Here is an 8,079-nt window from a genome sequence, read left to right as displayed (position 1 = left end):
GTTTATATTAAAACACTCCTAAAATCTTTTTGGTATATTTGAAAGTAAAAGACAACAATTTAAAATCCTTTGAGTGTTATCAAACGACATCACCGCTAATGTCGTGCTGATATGCACCAAACGACGAAACTGTTTAAAAGAAATAATAAAAGTTAAGCAGTAAATAAATAAATATATACAAACATTCTTTTTGCGAGTTTCGAGGGTAAGAGAATCATATCAGTGTACGGTCATGCCAAAACACTCTTGTTGTTCAGTTAGTTAACATTTAGATAAGCATCCTATAACAATTATCGGTATTGTTGTCCACTTAAGCTCAACTTATCAGATGTAATCATGTTTAGAGGATACGTTAAGGTATGATTTATACTTACCGACCGGTGTTCATCCACATCACGACACATTCCCGTATCAAGGTATGCACGAGAGTTCATCTTACCGGTGAGTATACCGATTATCATCTGTTTGACCGTATAAATTGTGAGATACTCACTTATTCTGAATTGAAAACAAGCCCTATGTGATAAAATCACTTATTGATGAGGAACTTGATTTTCATATGCATGAGGGCACAGGTGCAAGTCCGTGAACAGGTCAGTACTTCCGTACAGCAGAGAGACGAACTTGACACCCGGATAAATGTGATATTTTATCACTTATTTGATTTGGACATGTGATTGTTTATCACTTATTGAGGTCGAATGCAGTATGCAATATGTACACGTATGTATAGTATCATGGAAGATCTAGACTTGCGTCCCCGTTATTTTTCGGTAAAAGATACAACCATGATACCCAGATGATAAGCAGCATAAAGACCGAATATCTCAGAACCTCGGCAATCTATCAAACGAAATTTCGGTACTAAGACCATATGCCAATGAATGGTTCCCACCTGGTCTTCAGTCGATTAAGATTTATATATCACCCTGCACACTTTAAAATGATTGTGAGCCTACCGATACATCTTATATAGAGCTGCTTATCGTTTTGCATTTAAGGTTTAAAGAGGTTGGATAGACCACTGATGTACTATCACTTTCTCTTTTGCTCGCCAGGAAACTCATTTTTGTTTTTCTATTGTTTTTGTGTTTTTGAAATTTTTCGATGTTTTTGGATTTTCAGATTTTGGATTTACTCCCCCTAAAATCAATAAACTAAGACAAATTGAAAAACACAAAGGTATTTACAAAAATGATTTTCCGATGTTGGTTTTACTCTTGCTTGACCTTAATGCCGTTTACCAATAATAAAAAGTCAAATCTTGATTTGTCAAATGCTTTGGTAAATAAGTCGGCACGTTGGTCATCGGTGTGGACCTTAACAACATCGATTAGCCTTTTCTCAAAGCAATCACGTATGAAGTGATATTTGATTTCGATGTGTTTGGTCTTTGAATGCTGCACAGGATTTCTAGTGATATCTAAAGCAGCAGAATTATCAACGTAAATAGGAGTAGTTAGGAATTCAAAACCGTAGTCCCGCATCTGTTGTTGGATCCAAAGAACTTGGGAGCAACAACTTGAGGCAGCAATGTATTCAGCTTCGCATGTTGATGTAGCTACACACGTCTGCTTCTTGCACTGCCATGTGACTAGGCGATTTCCTAAGAACTGACATCCAGCCGTTGTGGATTTGCCGTCGATTTTGCATCCGCCAAAATCAGAATCACTGAAAGCTACCAATTCAAAGTTATTATCCCTAGGGTACCACAGACCGGTGTCAGGATACGCCTTCAAATAACGAAAAATCCTTTTAACAGCAGCAAGATGTGAGGCCTTCGGGTTAACTTGATATCTAGCAAGCAGGCACGTTGGGTACATTATGTCTGGCCTTGATGCTGTGAGGTACATAAGAGATCCAATCATTGTGCGATAGATTGAAGGGCTAACAGCTTCTCCCTTCAAGTCTGGAGTAATTCCGTGATTAGTTGGCAATGGGGTACCAATGGGCGTTGCATCAGACATCTGGAACCGGCTCAAGATGTCACCAACATATTTAGTCTGATGGATGAATATCCCAGACTCCGTTTGTTGTACTTGTAGGCCCAAGAAGAAAGTCATTTCCCCTATAGCACTCATCTCGAATTTATCCTGCATAATGCGCTCGAATTCCCTACACAAGACATCGTTAGTAGAACCAAAAATAATGTCATCAACGTATACCTGTACCAGAAGAAGATCTCCATCTTGTTCCTTGATGAAAAGAGTACAGTCGATAAGACCTCTACGAAAACCGTTCTCCAGCAGATAGTGTGATAAGGTTGCATACCAAGCTCGTGGTGCTTGATGAAGACCATAAAGAGCTTTGTTGAGCAACCAAACCCGATCGGGATGGATAGGATCTTCAAAACCTGGAGGCTGTTCGACGTACACCTCTTCTTCAACCACACCGTGTAAAAATGCACTTTTCACGTCCATCTGATAGACCTTGAATCCTTTGAAGGACGCATAGGCTAGAAAGATTCGAATTGCTTCGAGACGTGCCACTGGTGCATAGACTTCGTTATAGTCGATCCCTTCAATCTGACGTAAACCCTGAACGACTAAACGAGCTTTGTTTCGGATAACAACTCCGTGGTCATCCTTTTTGCATTTGAAAACCCAACGGGTACCAATCTTCTTGTATCCAGCAGGTTTCTCTACTACTTTCCAGACACCCAGCTTCTGGAATTGTTGCAGTTCTTCCTGCATTGCTTCAACCCAAGCGTTATCTTTCAAGGCTTCTTTCCATGTTCTTGGTTCTTCCTGTGAAACATAACACGCGAAAGACCAATCGTTTTGTTGCCCGGATTCTCGAATAGCTGCATACAAGCCTGCATTGTTGTTGTTTCGCAACATGTTTCTTGTTTGAACGCCACTTTGCACATTTCCAATGATGTTTTGTTGAGGATGGGTATTATGAATCCTTGTTTCTGGATTATCTGGAACTGGAACATTTATACCCAGATTGTTGAGGTTAAGATCAACAACCAATTCAAGGCCCGGAATTGACGAAGAGGATGATGCAGTAGTCTCAGCTGTTCTATGTGTATCCACTGGAGGAGTACCCTCTGAAGTACCATGAACTGCTGTTGTAGGAGCTTCTTGATCTGCATCTAGAAATTCATCATCCTCTGAAGATTCGTTCAATTCGTTTGCATCATGAAAATCCTCATTGTTGAGAGTATTGTTGTTCACCGAAGAAGATGGTTCTTGATTAACAAGAATTGGACGAACCACCGGTGAAACTGTTGCATTGTCACTCTCGAAAAACATCCTAGCCGCAGCATTTTCTTCAGCGGCTTCAACATTGATCGAATTGAAGAAGTCATCATACTCAAACATCCAAGGTTGACCCGGATTTTTGACTGGCAAGGTGTGCCTCTGTACTCTGACCTCAGACCATTCCTCGACCCTTTTAGTCTCTAGATTCCAGACTCGTAAGTTAGGGGTGGCATACCCAAGAAAGTATCCATCAATTGCTCTTGCCCCAAACTTTCCATTAGGATCGATGATTGTGCATGGAGCTCCAAACGGTTCTAGATAAGACAAATCTGGTTTCCGTTTTTGAAGAAGCTCAAAGCAGGTCTTGTTGTGTCTTTTGACTGTAAGGACTCTGTTCAATGTGTAACATGCAGAGGCCACAGCTTCAGTCCAGAATGGAATTGGTAGCTGCGACTCTACTAACATTGTCCTAGCAGTCTCGATCAATGTGCGGTTCTTACGTTCAGCGACACCATTCTGTTGAGGAGTATAAGCTGCACTAAACTCATGAAGAATACCCTTTGAAGTGCAGAACTCCGCCATGGAATGATTTTTAAATTCAGTACCATTGTCGCTACGTATCCGCCTAACCTTCAACTTATACAAATTCTCAATCTGAATGATCAAGTTTTTGATAATACCAAAGGTTTCACTCTTGTGTGCCATGAACGCAACCCAAGAAAATCTTGAATAATCATCAGTAACCACGAGGCAGTATTGGTCACCCCGAATACTCTTGTGCTTGACAGGACCGAACAAATCCATGTGCAAACGTTCAAGAGGAACTGCCACTGTGTTGATCTTCTTTGTAGGGTGCTTCTTCTTTGTTTGCTTTCCTTTCTGGCACGAAACACAGACGTCTTGAAGATGGAAATTTTTGAGGGGAACACCATTCACCAATTCATTTGAAACCAAATGATTCATTTTGCGTAAGTGAATGTGACCCATTCGTCTGTGCCAAGAGATAGTGTCTTTTTCTGTGGCTTTAGAAACGAAACAAGTTGCTTGTGCAGACGTAGTAATAGCCTGGCTCATGTCAAGGACGTACAAATCATTTATCCTTGGAGCCGACAAGAGAATCCATTCTTTTGGAATTTTGAAGCCGGGTTTCAGCACATAACATCCATTAGCATCAAAGTGTACTGAGAACTGCTTGTCACAGATTTGAGAAACACTAAGAAGATTGTGATCAAGTTGTTGCACAAAATTGATCTTGTCAAAGCTGACAATCCCGTTAGATATCATTCCTTCACCTGTAATGTATCCACCTTTATCTCCAGCAAAAGCAACATAACCTCCTCTAATAGATTTAACGTCGTAGAGAAGCTTCATGTCGCCCGTCATGTGCCTGGATGCCCCACTATCAACAATCCAATGACTACTGATAGTTCCTCCTGAAGCACCCTGCACATGAACTCAAATGAATTAGTTGGAGATGGGGACCCAAGCCATTGTGGTCTTGGGTCTTCCATTTTCATCAATGACAATAACTTCTTGTCTTTGATGGTTGGTGAATTGTGATGGTCCCCCTGATTCAGTAACCGATTTAGGTTTCCAAGTCTGTTTGGTTTCACCAGTGTTTTTCTTTAAAATTTTAACTTCTTGATGATTTGAAGTTTTAGAATTTTCTGGTTTTACAACAACAGATTGTTTTTGAACCACATCAGTTTTAATTGCTTTTTCAATTTTCTTGACCTGTTGCCTTTTCTGTTTCTTTTCCCTTTCTTTTACAAGTCGGGGATCTTGTTTTGTGGAAACTGTTGGCTTACGGTCAGTTTTGCCACGGGGATCATCAATCTTTCCTTTTTGTTTATGAAGATATGGACAATTAAGAATAATATGTCCAATGGTTCCACACTCAAAACATGATCTTCGTTCTACAAACCCCGAAGAATCATGTGATCGTCTAGCCGATGATGTTGAACTTTGTGAACCCGAGGTACTAGGTTTTGAACTACTTGGTTCATTTCTTTTCTCGACAATAGCTTTCTTGACAAAATCTAAGTTAGATTGATTTTCAAACTTTTCAATTTTGTCTGTTCCCGTCGATTTCACAAAGTTAACATTTTTCTTCTTCTTTTGGTTCGGCTTCTTGTTAGCTTGAGCCGGTGTTTTACCTTTGGGTTTGGTGTGATTTTGCTGTGTTGGCACTGTTGGTAATTTCTTGTTACCAAATTGTTTTCGGATTTCAGCTTTTGGAATAGGCGGACACTGTGTAACTGTAACTTTAGGTCCTGCCTTTCCCAAGAACTTACTCGTCGAATTCTCAAAGACTTTACAGATTAAGGATTGATTAACATTCTTAATGGGAAAATCTTTGTCTGAGTAAATTTTATCATCACCAACTAGAGTGTACAGCAAATTCACACTCTCCGGCTTTTCTGCAGATGAGGACTCAGTTGCAACAGTCTTAGCGGGTTGAACAGGGGGATCACATAGAATGTGATTCTCAAGAGGTATGTCCTCATTTTTGACTACCGCATCAGACTTTGCTGGGACAGTATCATCAGATTCATCATCAGACGAATCAGCATCCTCAATCACAACTGGAGGATCTTGATTCTGTTCAGCACTCACAAGTGTATCTGCTGACACATCTGAATCTGAGGATACTTCCTTTTGGTATCCGAGTCCTGCAGCAAACTCCTTAACATCTAGAGGCACAGAAGGTTCAAAGAAAACCATGTCCTCTTCATCAGGCATGGCATCATAATTATGTCTCACTGGTGGTGGACACTTCTTGTACCCTATGCATGTGACATCTCTCTTTTCCTTCTGAACGTCAATGATGTGATCTAACACATAGCTAGAACTCAAATAACTGTCTAGCTTGAGTTGGATCGCATCACTTTCGGTTTTCACACAAGCCATCTCTTTTTGCATACTCTCAAGGCGAGATATATACAAATTAATATCAGTTTGTTTTCTTGAAACCATTTTAGTCAGTTCAGTTTTATCCTTCTTTAATGTTTCAATTACTGACTTAAATTCTTTTTCATGGTTTTCATAAAACATGTTGGCTTCTGTGCATTTAGAGAGGTCCACAGTCAACTTCTGATTGTGGATGAATGTCACATCATATTTTTCTTGCAAAGCCTCATGCTTGCTTTGCAAGTCACTCAGATTCTCATTCACAGTAGTATGTTTGTCTTGCAAGTCAAACAAACTAGCTTGTAAAGCATCATGTTTGCCTTGCAACTCAGACATACTTTTCTCCATTTCTGCACATCTAGCATGCATCCTAGCACATTCATCACAATTAACAGCAGTGGGTTCATCGACACATACCTGACTTGATGAACCGTCGACATTAGCCATAAAGGCTGAATGGAGAGAAGACGAAGTATAAGCAGCTTGATCCACCAAAATAGATCTTCTTTGAGTTTCTGCTGCAGCTTCCTCCAAGAGTTCATCAATATCTGCATCGATTGCTGCATTCGATGTCTCACCCACATAATCATCACCAGAATTGGATGATTCTTCATCAGCACTCCTGCTATAACCAGAAGAGTCTTCATCTTCAGACGATTCACCACCACTGGCAGAAGATTCTCCACCACTGGTGTGAACTAGCTCCTTCACAATCTGAGCAAAACATGCTGTTCCATCAGGAGCATCACCACCCAACTGGATTGACCAGTCACAACCTTCATCTACCTGAACTGCAAGTGCTCGGTTGGTTTGGTTGTTGACAGGCACCAATGTACGATCATTGTTTCTGTTCTGCTGGTTGCCTTGGTTTCTGAAGGGGTTTTGATTCCCGTGCTGGGCTGGCTTTGTGCACTCCCTTTTGAAGTGACCCCGTTCACCACAGTTGAAGCACTTAACAGCTTGCTTATCGAACCCATACTTGGTGTCTCGCTTGCTTTCCAAGCTGGTTCTGCCAGTACTTTCCATCCAATCCTTTGCTCTTCTCACTGCACTCGCAAAGGCCCACTTGATGTCCATCAAGTCCATCTCTTCCTTATCAATCTGCCTGTAATCTTCTTGTGTCAGATTAATGTTTCCAATCTGACCTTCTATCAACCCACAGTACGCGCTCACTACAGTGTTAAGCAGCTCCATGTGTTCCTTAGCTACTTCTACACTGATTTTAGAAAAGCTTGACGTGTCGAGCTGTACTGTACTTGACTTTGATTGTTGACCTGCAGCAGATGATGTTCCTCCATAACACGCATATTGTGGTTGTTGAGCAGGAGGAGGAGGAGGTGGTTGTATTGGATTTCCATACAGATCTGTGGTTGGAGGCGGCTTTACAGGAACTTGCACTGGATTGCCATACATATCCGTGCTTGTGACAAACGCCGTTTGAAGTGGAGCATGTGAACCGGCTTTTGCAGATGAAGAAGTGGAGGTGCCATAATACATCTCTGGATTCTGTGGCACTGCAACTCTCTTTGCCTTCAACGTTTCTTCCTGATCCTTGTTCTCCAGAAGCTGCACGAAATCGTTGATATTTGTAGTTTTCAACGTTCCGTTGTACTTCAAGATTTCCAGGAAGTTGTTCCATTGAGGAGGCAATGCATCGGCAAACTTCTTTACCACCTCTGTTGGAGTCGTTGTGACTTCAAAGTTGGTCAGCTCAGTAAGTAGGTGATAGAAACGGCTTGTCATATCTCCTAAGGACTCCTTATCCATACATGTGAAGCCATCGAATTCTTTCTTCAGTAGATCTCGTCGTAGTTGACGTGTGGCTTCATTACCTACTCCTCTTGTCTTCAATGCATCCCACAGCTTCTTCGTAGTCTTGAAACTGACGAACTGATGATAAATATCCTTGCTCAGTGCTTGAGTGAGAATAGCGTATGCTTTCTTTTCTAAGTCATACGTCTTC

Source organism: Helianthus annuus, chromosome 14, assembly GCF_002127325.2.
Source record: "Helianthus annuus cultivar XRQ/B chromosome 14, HanXRQr2.0-SUNRISE, whole genome shotgun sequence".
Lineage (NCBI taxonomy): Eukaryota > Viridiplantae > Streptophyta > Magnoliopsida > Asterales > Asteraceae > Helianthus > Helianthus annuus.
The sequence above is the reverse complement of the archived record's forward strand: the minus strand, read 5'-3'. Positions refer to the sequence as shown.